Here is a 13,549-nt window from a genome sequence, read left to right on the forward strand (position 1 = left end):
GCCTGACCTTCCTTCTCTGGGAATAGGGATCATGTGACTTAGGCCTAGTAGACTGAGAAAAGTTAACACAATTAGTCCTATTCAAAAGGAAATTAGACACTAAAAGTTAACAACCCAAGTTATTTGGGTTTTAATAATAGGGAGAGTGAAGGTCTGGGAATATGAGGGAGAGTTGTTGGATTATAAATATTTCTTGAAGATATTATTATGTAGCATATTTTGTAGCATACATTAGAAGTGTATATAGTATTTAATTTATTTTTTCTTTAATATTTTACTTTTTTCTAGTTACATGCAAATTAATTTTTAACATTTGTTTTTAAAACTTTGAGTTCTAGATTCTTTTTCCTCTCTCCCCCCTTCTCCACTCAGAAGGTTTATGTGAAGTTATACAAAACATTCCCATAAAAGTGACATTGCAAAAGAAAACATTTCCCTTGTCTCCACAAAAAAATAAAATAAAATAAAGTGAAAAAAAATGCTTTACTCTCTATTCAAACACAATTCTTTCTCTAAGTGTGGATGGCATTTTCCACCATAAATCCTTCAGAACAGTCTTGAATTTGTATGAGTATTTCTAAGAAGATAAGGACTAGTTAGTCACTTCAAAAGAGATTGATCTGGTAATTCAACAGGAAGAAATAATGGTTAAAAATGCATTTCCCCCCAGATCGCTACATGAATCAGAAAAAAAATTTAATGATAGATATCTTCAACAAAGCCTTTAATATTAAACTAGTGGTGGTATTTTCAACAGTAATGAGAGAGTTAGAAAGGGAGAAGATTTGGAGAGAATAATGTGTTCTTGTTTAGATTTATTAAGTTAGAGGTACTTACCGGACTTCCAGGTGAGACAGCCAAATGGCACTTGATGATATGGGCCAGAGTATGATGGGAAAGACTGGGACTGAATATATAAATTGGGGAATCGTCTGTTGAATCTGTGGAATCAGATGAAATCACTAATATAGTTTGATATGGATGGAGAATTCAGCAAATGAGAGTATGAAGGAGAGGTCATCTGAGTAGGAGGAGGAACTAACTAGGAAACAGCAATGTCACAAAAACTTAGAATGGAGAGAATATCCAGGAAGAGGTGGTGATCAACAGTGTCAAAGATGCATAGAGATTAGGAAGGATAGTCCCATTTTACCTAGTGTAGTTTTAAAAGATATCTAATTTTGTTCTCTTTTGTTTTTTAAAGTCACCTTACCTTTTATATTTAGCTTATGAGTATATTATTTTTCAAGATTTAAATTAAAAGAAGTAATGCTCACAGTGTATAGCTTGAAGACTTCCCTTTTTGGAAAATCATTAAAATATTTTCCTGTTTCCACTCTGGTGACACTCCACCTACTCTCAAAGGTTTAGGGATAACTGATAGCAGTCGACAATAATTGACAAATATTAGGTTCAGTTCTGTGTACTATTTTTTTAAAAAGACAAATGATTACATAACCATGATTGTGAGTGCTAAAGACCATTCATGCAAACTTAGATTGAAAGACTGAGAGATGTTTAACTTAGAGAAGAGAAATTTGAAGGTGAGAGGGCACGGCATAGTTTTCTTGTTCTGCTTAATCTCAAAAGTATGACAGATTTTACCTTGGTGGGAAAAATCAAACCAAATCAAACCAAGTGTTATCAGTTAAAGCTATCCCCAAATTTTCTGAGCTTCAACAGAAAATAGTCACCATCATTGAAAGTCTTCAACCAGAGACTGGATAGATGTTTTACTAAATAATAGTCCAAAATTGGAAGAGGTTTTAAAGGTCATCTAGACCAGTTTGTCTCTGAGAGACTTAGGGGTATAATGAAAAAAAGTACTGGCTTTGTCTTAGGAGAAATGAGTTCAGGTCCTGTGTTATCATGTGCAAGTCATCTTTAAAATGATAATACTAGTAGTAACTATCCCAGGGTTTTTTCAAAAAGAGCAATTTTGGAAATGTCAAAGCATTATATATAACAATAATTATTTTTGTAACTATTAGGCATTCTTTTTTAAAATAGAGATTGATCTAGATGACAACTGAAATCTTTTTTATCTTTGAGATCCTGTGATTTTCTGTTTTTATGTTCCCACTCTCATGCCTTTTCTAATTAGACTCCTATGAACCCTGATGATTGAGATCAGAGAGGACAATTGTATTATCTCCTCATGTTAGAATGTCAGCAATTGATCCTTGTTTAGTCCTTTATCATTGTTCATTCATGTTTACTTTTTTATGTTTCTCTTCACTCTGGTATTTGAACTTCAAAGTTTTTCTACAGCTCTAGGTTTTTTTTGTTTTTTTTTTTCCTAATTTTTTTCTTTAGGAATGCTTGCTTTTCTATTTCATTAAAGATCTATTTTTTCCCTCCCTAATAGCATTATGCCTAGTTTTGCTAGGTAAATTATTATTTACTATAAGACATCTTTTTTTTTTTTTTTTTTTTTTTGCCTTCTAGAATATCATATTCAAAGCTCTTTACTCAGTTATGGCTGTTAAATAGTATATAATTCTGACTATGCTCAACATTTGATATCTTTCTTCCTGGCTGCTTCTAGTATTATTTCTTTGACCTGGAAGTTCTGAATTATTCTTTCTATTTCTACTCTGCCCTCTGGTTGTAAGGGGGCTGCCCATTTTTCCAGTTGACTTGCTGACTGTGGACTAGATGTTAGGGCTCTCTGATGCAGTTCTGGAGGAAAGTTTTAGCTAATTCTGTTGCCACTTTATTGGAGTATTGAATAGTATGTTATTCTAGAATCTCAGTAATAGGCTGAAAACCTGCAGCCTTTTGGTATTCCCAAAATGGTCTTATCCCCTGTTGGTCTGATATTCTTGCTTTGGTTATTCCTCTGCAGATTGGGCTAGATTCTGTAAAGAAGACTCTATTTCCCCTATGTTCTGAGCCAGAATCATGCTACTCATGCTTCTGCTAACTTCTAACCATCTTCCTTTCTCCATACACAACCCAGGACCTCCCTACCTGGGGATACTGTTTTTCTGCACAAGTCTCCTCAATCTACCCTGGATCTGTGACTTGGAACTGAATAGGGGTAACAAAGCTTTTAGTTGGCATCTAACCTTGTTTTAGTGCCTCCATCTGGTTATGGGGCTTCTCATTATGGAAACTCCTTTAGATCTGGTTCATAATCTCTTAGGTGCTGAAATAGTTCATCTGGCCTGACTTATCTCCAGTGCCTACACAACTCTCTTTATTTGGTTCCTTATACTGACCTAAGCTTGGGCAAAAGATTCACTTTTAACTTTTTTTTTCAGATTTTTCCATTAGGAATTAGTCTTGTCCATTTTCTAGATCTGTCTAGAGAGGTATATAGATATGGCATCTCACTGCACAGAATCCTATCACTCTTCCATCTTGACTTTGTCCCTAATTGTAGAATTTAAAGAAAATGTATTGACTTGTGAATATGAACTGGGTTGGCCAAGTTTATGGATTTGATAAGGTATTTAAAAAGCTAGTACAGGCATTAGGAAGATACTTGTTTGGAAGGTAAACTTTTTGAGGGCACTTTTATTTTTATATTCTCCGTGATTAACATAGGTACTCCAAAATGCTTGATTTAGTTAATAGGATGTTCATTGATTTTTACCAGTATTCAAAAAACTCAAGAATACAACATTAGTTGATTATAGCAGTCCAAAAGAGATATACTTAACATGCTCAGATTCTAATATATGAGCTGGTGGGTGGAACAGTTGATTAGGAATAGCGTGGGGACAAGGTCTGCCTCAGCTTGTTTGATTGTCTCTAATCATGAAAACTTTGCAGTATTCCTTTAGTAATTCTCTTACAGCATTTGCTTTTTGGAACATGCTTTTAAACCTTTTATCATATGAATAAAATATCCTTTTTAGTAGCTGAATTCTTTATACCTTTAAGCATTTTGCCTCAATTCCAATAAGTTTAAACTTCAGGAATTTATTCTCACATTTTTCTCTCCCCCCCCCCCCCCACATATTTTGTGGCTTTGTTTTGCTCTTTGTAATACCTGATACTAAATAACAGACCAAAATTTTGTCCCAATCTTTTTTTATTTTGGGTTAAGTACTACCAGTGTAAAGATACCTTTTGGGAAAATGAGAAAAATGAAAATGAATCCCATACTCTTTTAAAAAAAATAGTAATAATAATAATAATAATAATAATAGTGCCACCTTTTTCATGTAAAAGATGATGCTACCAGACCATCATCAGTTAGGTATGTGCTTTGATATTTCATGGAAAAGAAACACTGTGGTTAAGCAAACTTCTCACCTTAACATCTGACATTTCCTATTTGATGACTTCCCTCCTCCTTTAGTATTCAGAATAATAGATTACTTATCTTAAGAAAGCTGAATTGCAAAAGAGATCAAACAGTTGATGGTTTCTATTTAACTATTAAAAAATGTTATATGTTTGCTTTCTCTTTTATTTTTAATTAAGCCCATTTTCTTTGCTTAGTGCAAGTCTTTCTCATGAACTTTTGGACAACTTTCATATTTCCTTTAATACATTTTAACTCAAGTCATTAAAAGTCATTTAATGAACTGTTTGTCTAGTTTACCAAATAACTACACTGGGGCCCTTCAGTGAGGTTCTTCAGATTTCCTGTTTGCAAAGAATAGTATTTTATTTTCATGAAGCCCAGAGATATGACTAAACTTACAAAATAAGATCTGTGACAATACAAATGAATGGGTTAACTATTCACAAAGGAAAAACTAAATGGCTAAAGAGTACCTTTACAAATTATGATATTCCCTTGGATGGCAAGATTATAAAGCTGGTTCCTTTAGCACAAATATTTTGGACTGATAACAGATAATCAATAATGAATGAATAGGATCTACAATTAATTAGGAGGAGGAAGATAGATTAGATTGCCATCATCTGTATTTATAATGGTCCTGAACTTCTCCTTGAAGCAAAGGGCTGAAACTAGAGTTGGGAGGATGTGGGGAGGAAGAGCAAAATTTCTGTGGTGGATAGATATGGATTGAGAGAGAGAGAGAGAGAGAGAGAGAGAGAGAGAGAGAGAGAGAGAGAGAGAGAGAGAGAGAGAGAGAGAGAGAGAGAGAAGAAGAAAGAAGAAAGAAGAAAGAAGAAAGAAGAAAGAAGAAAGAAGAAAGAAGAAAGAAGAAGAAGAAGAAGAAGAAGAAGAAGAAGAAGAAGAAGAAGAAGAAGAAGAAGAAGAAGAAAAGAGGAGAGAGAGAGGGAGAGATATAGAGAAAATTTTTCATCTTGGCCAATTGAAGAAGGAAAGGAGTATAAAGGACACATGGTCCTGCCTGATGATCACAATATATTGGATGAATGCCCTGTGAAGAATTCTGAGAGGCCAGGGACAGAAAGATAAAGGATAAGACAGTATAAATGAGTTGTAACCTGTCTGTGCCACTGGAGAGGGTACTTACTTACATCACTGAGCCTATAAATTCATCAGAGACCAGAAATAAAAAAAAAAAAAAATAAGAATTTAGGTCCTGAAAAAAGGTGTTTTAACATCTAAATAAGTTCTGAATCTGTGAAATCAGGCTATTAAATCCTCTTTTCTATGTATCTTTGTAAGAGATAACTATTTAGAACTCCCCTTTTTTATTTCTGGAATTTCTATTTATGTGTTGATTATTAAATAATTTTGTGAGGATTTCCTTCTTTTTATCCCTTTACATACACATTCATATAAACACAGACAGATAGACAGACAGACACACACACACATACACACACACACACACACACACACACACACACACACACACACACAGAGCTTCCTAGGAATTTTGAGTTAGCATCTTACCACAGTGTGCCCAAATACGAGCATAACAGGAATGTATCCACCCACTGACGCAAGAATTGGTTCATTTTTCCTATGTTCCTCTTCATTTGCTAGGAAAACATTACATTTGCTGCTTTGGGGATGGTACCTTTTTTTCCTCCTTAAATATCTCACCTGCTTGCTAAGCCTGAACATGTCTGAATCTAATAGAAGTCAGAGTATTCAGTCTGAGGCATGTGTTTGAATGTTGTTATGGTAACTTTAATGCTATTACAGCCCATCTGAGGTGTACTTTGGAGGAGTCTTTCTTCTTGTAAAGCCCTAAAAATCCTTTTGAAGTTCAGAGGCTTTCTGTGAAACACAATTGGTATTTTTATTTGAAAAAATATTTCTTTTTGTACTTCTCTCTTTTTGCTACAGAAAGGTTTCAGGCTTTATTTGTAATTCTGTTTGACTAGCTTTGTGTACATGTGGCTTCTCAGGTGAGTCATTTTGCAGTCATGTCATTTTCTTGGGCTGTCTCTTTTCTGCAATACCTTTATTGTCTTTGTAATCACAGTTCCTTCTTTTAACATCCCCTTTTAGAGCTCCAGATGCCCACCTGGGCAGAATCCTTTCTGCATGCTGTAAATGTGTAGGTAATTCAAACTAATAAGGGAGATGAATTAAAAAAGAGTGAGAGTCCATACTTTATTATAGACTTTTTTTTTTTTAAGAAATGATATTTTGTTAAAATGTATTCAGTTGTCACAACTAGGATAACTTAAGGTCTCTAAGTAGGTATCCTGAGAAAATTCCTGTCTTCTGAAAGAGCTACTTTTTGACTAATTTTTGTCAGTGGTTGGAGACCTTAAGTAATGGGGAATTTTCTATTTCCCAAAGCAATTCATTTTATTTGGAATCAAGGTTTTTAGAAAAATTTTCCTTATATTGAGCTGAAATGTGTTCCCCTGAGAGTTTCAGTCTGCCACCAAGAAGGAAGAAATAATTGATCTTTTAGTTGATATACCTTTAAAAATATGAAAACAATCATCATATCACATCCCCCTGAAGTCTTTATTTTCTAGATTTTAGGCAAGCTATGACATGACCAAGTGAGGCTTGGCCTGGGACCTGTTGTACAATCAATGTGAACCAGAGTTGTTTGCGATGTAACTATAGGAACATAGTATTGAATATGATTGTTCTTTATAAGATCTTGGAATCCTTTTTCATGAAGAACTCAGGCCATCCTGGTGGTATAGTGGATAAACACTGGTCTGGAGTCAAGAAAACCCGAGTTTAAATTCAGCCTTGGGCATTTACTAGCTGTTTGACTTTGGGCAATTCACTTAACCGGTTTGCCTCAGTTTCCTTAACTGTAAAATGGGGATAATAATAGCAATTACCTCATGAGATTATTGTGAAGCTTAAATGAGACAGTATTTGACAACAAGCACTTAGAACAGTACCTGGTACATAGTAGTTGCTAGATAAAAATATTTATTCCTTTCCCCATACTAACTTCTCTCCTAGCTCTACTACTGACTCTCAGAATTTTTCTATAACTTGTCCTCTCTAGGATCACCCTCCTTTCATATATATATATATGATCCTAGAGAGGACAAGGTATAGAAAAAATATATATATATATTTTATATATATATATATATATATATATATATATATATATATATATATATATATATATATATACCTATCTATATATCTATATCTACTTTTAGACATGCATCTAAAACAATATTAATAAACTAATACATAATATAGATTTCTCTCTTGATTGAATCTTTGACTTTGAGATTAATGAATACTAGTCCTACTTTTTTTTTTTTTTAATAAATTCTACTTCTGATTATTGTTATTGTGTTTGTTGTATTTCCTATTTCTGCTAACTCTTCTACTCCTTAACCTGCCTTGTTATTACTTATCCAACCCAGGAGTCTTTCCCTTATCTTTTCCCCTCTCTCTTCTCTTCCCTCTTTGTCCTTTTCCCAATAATTCACACACCTTGATTCACTGTTATAAATCTACACACCCTTCTGTACCCCGCTTATCCTATTCTTTCTTTCCTTATTTCTTTATAGATTTTGGAAGGTGCTATGCTCTTCTTGAGATATGTGTGTGTGTATGTATGTATATATGAAATGTATATACACACATATATGTGTATGTATGTATGTGTATAGTTCATTTCACCTATTTCTGATATAAGTTGGTTTTCAGAGCTACCACATCTCCTTCTGTGTCAGTTCTTCCTCTGCACCTCATTCCTATAGCATGATTACTTTTTTTTTTTTTTAACTTTTTCCTGGACAGTTTTGCTTTTTAGAGTCAGATAATACTTAGCTCTACTTCAATCTTTTTTTTTTCCTTTCCTTTCCTTTAATTTCTGATGGTAAACTTAGACATATGACTTATATTTCCACTTATAAAACAAAGTTTGTCCTTGTTGAGTCCCTAGAAATTAGTCTTTGATGTTAGCTCCTATATATTAAATTTTCTTTAGTTCAGGTTGGTTTGATACAAACTCCTAAAAATCTGAGAATCGTTCATAGAATATCCATTTTTTTGTTCAATATTATACTTAGTATTGCTGGATATAATATTTTTGGACAAAACCCTAGTTCTTTTGATTGTCATATTATATTGCAGTACCTGTGGTTTTTTAATGTAGCTGATGATAAATACTGTACAATTCTAATTTGTATCTCTAGCATTTTTGAATTCTTTTTTATTTCTTATAAAATTTTCTTTTTGATGTGGGGTTTTTGAAATTTAGCAATAACATTTCTGTCTGTTTTTCATGTAAGATCTGTTGAGGTGATCAGTGGATTTTTTTATTTTTTCTATATCTACTTTCCTCTCTTGTTTTATCATTTCAGGACAAATTCCTTGGATTTTTTTCTTGTATACTGTGTCAAGGTTCTTTTTTGGGTCCACTTTGAACGAAATCATTTTAATGTTTTTTCTGTTTTATCTTTTTTTATTAAAGCTTTTTATTTGCAAAACATTCACATGGGTAATTTTTCAAAATTTGCAAAACTTTCTGTTCCAAATTTTTCTCTCCTTCCTCCCACCCTTTCCCCTAGATGACAGGTAGTCCAATATATGTTAATATGTTAAAATATATGTTAAATCCAATTTATGTATGTATATATTTATACAGTCATCTTGCTGCACAAGAAAAATCAGATCTAGAAAGAAAAAAAAAGCCTGAGAAGGAAAATAAAATGCAAGCAAACAACAACAGATAGAGTGATAATGCTCAGTTTCCACAAGCCCCTCTCTGGGTGTTTTTGGCTCTCTTCATCACTGAACAATTGGAACTGGTTTGAATTATTTCATTGTTTAAGAGAGCCACATCCATCAGAATTGATCATCGTACAGTTTTGTAGAATGTTTCTCCTGGTTCTGCTCATTTCACTTAGCATCAGTTCATGTATGTCTCTCCAGGCCTCTCTGAAATCATCCTATTGGTCGTTTCTTATAGAACAATAATATTCCATAACATTCAGATACCACAATTTATTCAGCCATTCTCCGATTGACAGACATTCATTCAGTTTCCAGTTTCTTGCCACTACAAAGAGAGCTGCCACAAACAGTTTTGCACATATGGGTCCATTTCCCTCCTGTACGATCTCTTTGGGATATAAGCCTAATAGAAACACTGCTGGGTTAAAGGGTAAGCACAATTTGATAATTTTTGATAAAGTTGTGGATCATTTCTAATAGTTTTTTAGTTGATTCTCTAGGGTTCTCTAAGTATACTATCATATCATCTGCAAAAAGTGATAACTTGGTTTCTTCATTACTTATTCTAATTCCTTTAATCTCTTTTTTTCTCTTATTGCCAAATCTAGTGTGTTTTTTAAAATTTTTTATTATAACGTTTTATTTACAAGATATGTGCATGGGGGATTTTTCAGCATTGTCAATTGCAAAACTTTTTGTTCCAACTTTTCCCTTTTTTCTCCCCACCCCTTCCCTCTGATGATAGGTTGACCAATACATGTAAAATATGTTAAAGTATAAGTTAAATACAATATATGTATACATTTCCATACAATTATTTTGCTGTACAAAAATAATCGGACTTTGAAATAGTGTTCAATCAGCCTGTGAAGGAAATAAAAAATGCAGGCAGACAAAAATAGAGGGGTTGGGAATTCCATGTAGTGGTTCATAGTCATCTCCTAGAGTTTTTTCACTGGGTGTAGCTGGTTCAGCTCATTACTGCTCTGTTGGAACTGATTTGGTTCATCTCATTGTTGAAGAGGGCCACGTCCATCAGAATTGATCATCACATAGTATTGTTGTTGAAATATACAATGATCTCCTAGTCCTGCTCATTTCACTCAGTATCAGTTCATGTAAGTCTCTCCAGGCCTTTCTGAAATCATCCTGTTGGTCATTTCTTACAGAACAATAATATTCCATAATATTCATATACTACAATTTATTCAGCCATTCTCCAATTGATGAGCATCCACTCAGTTTCCAGTTTCTGGCCACCACAAAGAGGGCTACCATAAACATTCTTGCATATACAGGCCCCTTTCCCTTCTTTAAAATATCTTTGGTATATAAGCCCAATAGTAACACTGCAAAGCTAGCATTTCTAATACAATATTGAATAGTAATGGTGATAATGGATAACCTTGTTTTAACTCTGATCTTAATGGGAATGGCTCGTTTATCCTCATTACATATGCTTACTGATGGTTTTAAGTAGATGATACTATTTTAAGGAAAAAGTCCATTTATTCCTGTACTTTTTAGTATTTTTAAATAGGAATGTATGCTGGATTTTATCAAATGCCTCTTCTATTGAGATATTCACATTTTTTTTTTTGTTTATTTGGTAATTGATATAATTAATTAGGCTAATAGTTTTCTTAATATTGAACCAATCCTGCATTCCTAGTATAAATCCTACTTGGTCATAGTGTATTATCCTGGGGATAATTTTCTGTAATCTTTTTGCTAATATTTTATTTAAGATTTTTGCATCAATATTCGTTAGGGAGATTGATCTATAATTTTCTTTCTCTGTTTTCATCTTACCTGGTTTAGGTATCAGTACCATGTCTGTGTCATAAAAGGAATTTGGTAGGAGTCCTTTGTTCTCTATTTTTTCAAATAGTTTTGTATTGAAGGTAATTGCTCTTTAAATGTTTGGTAGAATTCACATGTAAATCCATTTGGTCTTGGGGATTGTTTCTTAAGGAGATGATTAATAGCTTATTCTATTTCTTTTTCTAAATAGATTTATTTCTAAATAAATTTCTAAATATTTAAGTAATGTATTTTCTCTTCTCTTAATCTGGGCAATCTATATTTTTGTAGATATTCCTTCATTTCACTTAAGTTATCAAATTTATTGGCATAAAGTTGGGCAAAGTAACTCCTAATTATTGCTCTAATTTCCTCTTCATTGGTGGAAAGTTCTCATTTTTCATTTTTGAGACTAACCAATTTGATTTTCCTTTTTCTAATCAAATTTACTAAAGGTTTATCTATTTTGTTGGTTTTTTCATAAAACCAATTCTCAGTTTTATTTATTAATTTAATAGTTTGTTTACTTTCATTTTGTTAATCTCTCCTTTTATTTTTAGAATTTCAAGTTTGGTATTTGATTGGGGGGTTTATAATTTGTTCTTTTTTTAGCTTTTTTAGTTGCAAGCCCAATACACTGATCTTCTCTTTCTCTATTTTATGCAAGTAAGCATCTAGAAATACATTTCCTCTAATAATAGGGTATGGGGATGATCTTTTGGCTTTACTTTAGTTCATCTTTCTGACATGGAATCCTAAACCAAAAGTTCCAATCTTCAGCAAGTGTCCACATCCAGCAGCTTCCCAGTCTTCTGCACTCACTGGCTGTGTTAGTTCCATATCTTGTAGGGTAATCATCAGAGGTTCCCTTAGTCTTCCCCGATTTAGACCCAACTCCCTTTGCTTTCTTTTGTACAGGATGTGAAAATTTCTGTAGTTCAGACTGATACCTCAGAACTCAGCTAGCTTCAGGATTCCTCACTTGCTATTTCTGCAGAGGTTACTGGGAGGTAACCTTGGTCCTAGGGTCTGTTTTTATGTTTTTTTCAGATTGTCCCTGGAAGACATTTGTTCTATCCAGGATCTTATTCATTTTTCACCCTAATATGTTTCTCCCGAAGAGCAATTTTGTCTTGTTTGTGCAGGAAATATGGAGAGCTTGGAATTTTCTCATTTACTCTTCTATCTTCCCAGAATCCTCCTCCCCAACAAGATTTTATTAGGTACTCATTATATAATAGATACAATGCTATGTTTTAAAAGAAACTTTCTCTTGCCCTCTAGGATCTTACATTCTGCAGAGAAGAAGATAATATTTACATAAAGCATGTTGACTCTTGCTCCTGCTTTTGTTCATGTTCTTTTCCTTATTTGTCTTAATTTCTGGATTCTAATCAGATAACTTTCTCTGATCATTTTTTGGACTTGGATTTTTCTATGTTTATTTGAACTATGCCTAACTTGCTGCTTAGTTTTTTCTCCTAATGCATTGAGTTTTAAAAATCTGTTAAAGATTATTGTTTTTTTTTTAAAGAGTATATCAAAAAAAAAAGAGGTTTAAAAAAAAAGAAAAATTGATGTTTCAGACATCATACTATGTTAAATAGTTTAATTCTTTCTTAGATTCTTTTTTTTTTTTTTTTTTTTTTGAGGCAATTGGGGTTAAGTGACTTGCCCAGGGTCACACAAGCTAGGAAGTGTTAAGTGTCTGAGAGCAGATTTGAACTCAGATCCTCCTGACTTCAGAGTTGGTGCTCTATCCACTGCACCACCTAGCTGCCACACCAGTTTACTGACTCTTCATCCTGAATCACATGTGGATATCCCCCATCTTTGTGTTAATGTACCCTGCATCTTTGTATAGGTATTCCCCCAAATTCTGTCCTTGTTTTTTTCTTTCTTTTGTTTTTCTTCTCCCTTTACAAATTCTTCCTTGATAGTTGTATTTGATCTCATGGCCTCCTTGATCACCTCAGCAGACTACTTCTATGTCTGTTTCTGATTTCCCATTTCCCATTTTTCAATTGTTTGCTCTCTGTTTCTATTTCCATATCCTGTTGGTACCTGAAATTCTGCAGGTCCAAAACTGGACTTACACTCTTCTAAAGAATCCTTTCCTGTCTTTTACCTTCCCTAATTTTTAGGAGATTGCCAGCCTTACAGTCACTGAAATCTTATTCCTTTTCTTAACCAGTTCCTTTACTAAGTCCTTTTGGGCCACCATCATAGCTCTTGATCAAAGCAAATGAATGTCATGAAGGAATGGGTGGGAAGAATGAAGAATAATTACTTCTCTAGTGACAGGTCATAAGAGGGCCAGAATCTCCATTTTAAGGGAGAGAATCAGGTCTGCTATCTTGGTTATTCTCCAGGTTGTACTTCTGACTATCTGGAATTTTTCTACCTATTTTTTCTACAGTTCACTTTGTCCTTGGACTTCTCAAACTGAAAGTAACATCCACCCCTTTGCCTTCATCTTCTGATTAGCTATTTCTTCCCAAAACTTCCATTTTAAGGAGGTACCCAAACCAGCCATATTTCCTTCAGCATCTTTTTCTCCTTTTCAACTTTCTTTTATGGGTTGTCTTCCTCCATTAGAATGTAAGCTTCTTCAGGGTGAAGACTATTTTTCTTTCTGTTTCATTTTGTATTCCTACCACTTAGTATAGTGCCTGGCACAGTGCTTAATATGAGCTTGTTGACTTGGTAAGTCACTAT

General features: G+C 33.6%; 1 protein-coding gene and 1 long non-coding RNA gene across 2 annotated transcripts in view; one reads left to right on the forward strand and one right to left on the reverse strand.

Moving 5' to 3' along the window:
* The window catches only part of LOC141566276 (uncharacterized), a 141,265-nt gene extending 135,337 nt beyond the window's left edge, over positions 1-5,928 (reverse strand). The window contains exons 1-2 of the long non-coding RNA XR_012489271.1: positions 5,795-5,928; positions 838-941 (exon numbers count right to left, since the gene is read on the reverse strand). This is a non-coding gene — a long non-coding RNA (uncharacterized LOC141566276). The remainder of the gene's footprint in view (positions 1-837; positions 942-5,794) is intronic.
* DST (dystonin) overlaps positions 1-13,549 on the forward strand; it is a 570,187-nt gene that overhangs the window by 330,320 nt on the left and 226,318 nt on the right.

This window comes from Sminthopsis crassicaudata, chromosome 4, assembly GCF_048593235.1.
Source record: "Sminthopsis crassicaudata isolate SCR6 chromosome 4, ASM4859323v1, whole genome shotgun sequence".
Lineage (NCBI taxonomy): Eukaryota > Metazoa > Chordata > Mammalia > Dasyuromorphia > Dasyuridae > Sminthopsis > Sminthopsis crassicaudata.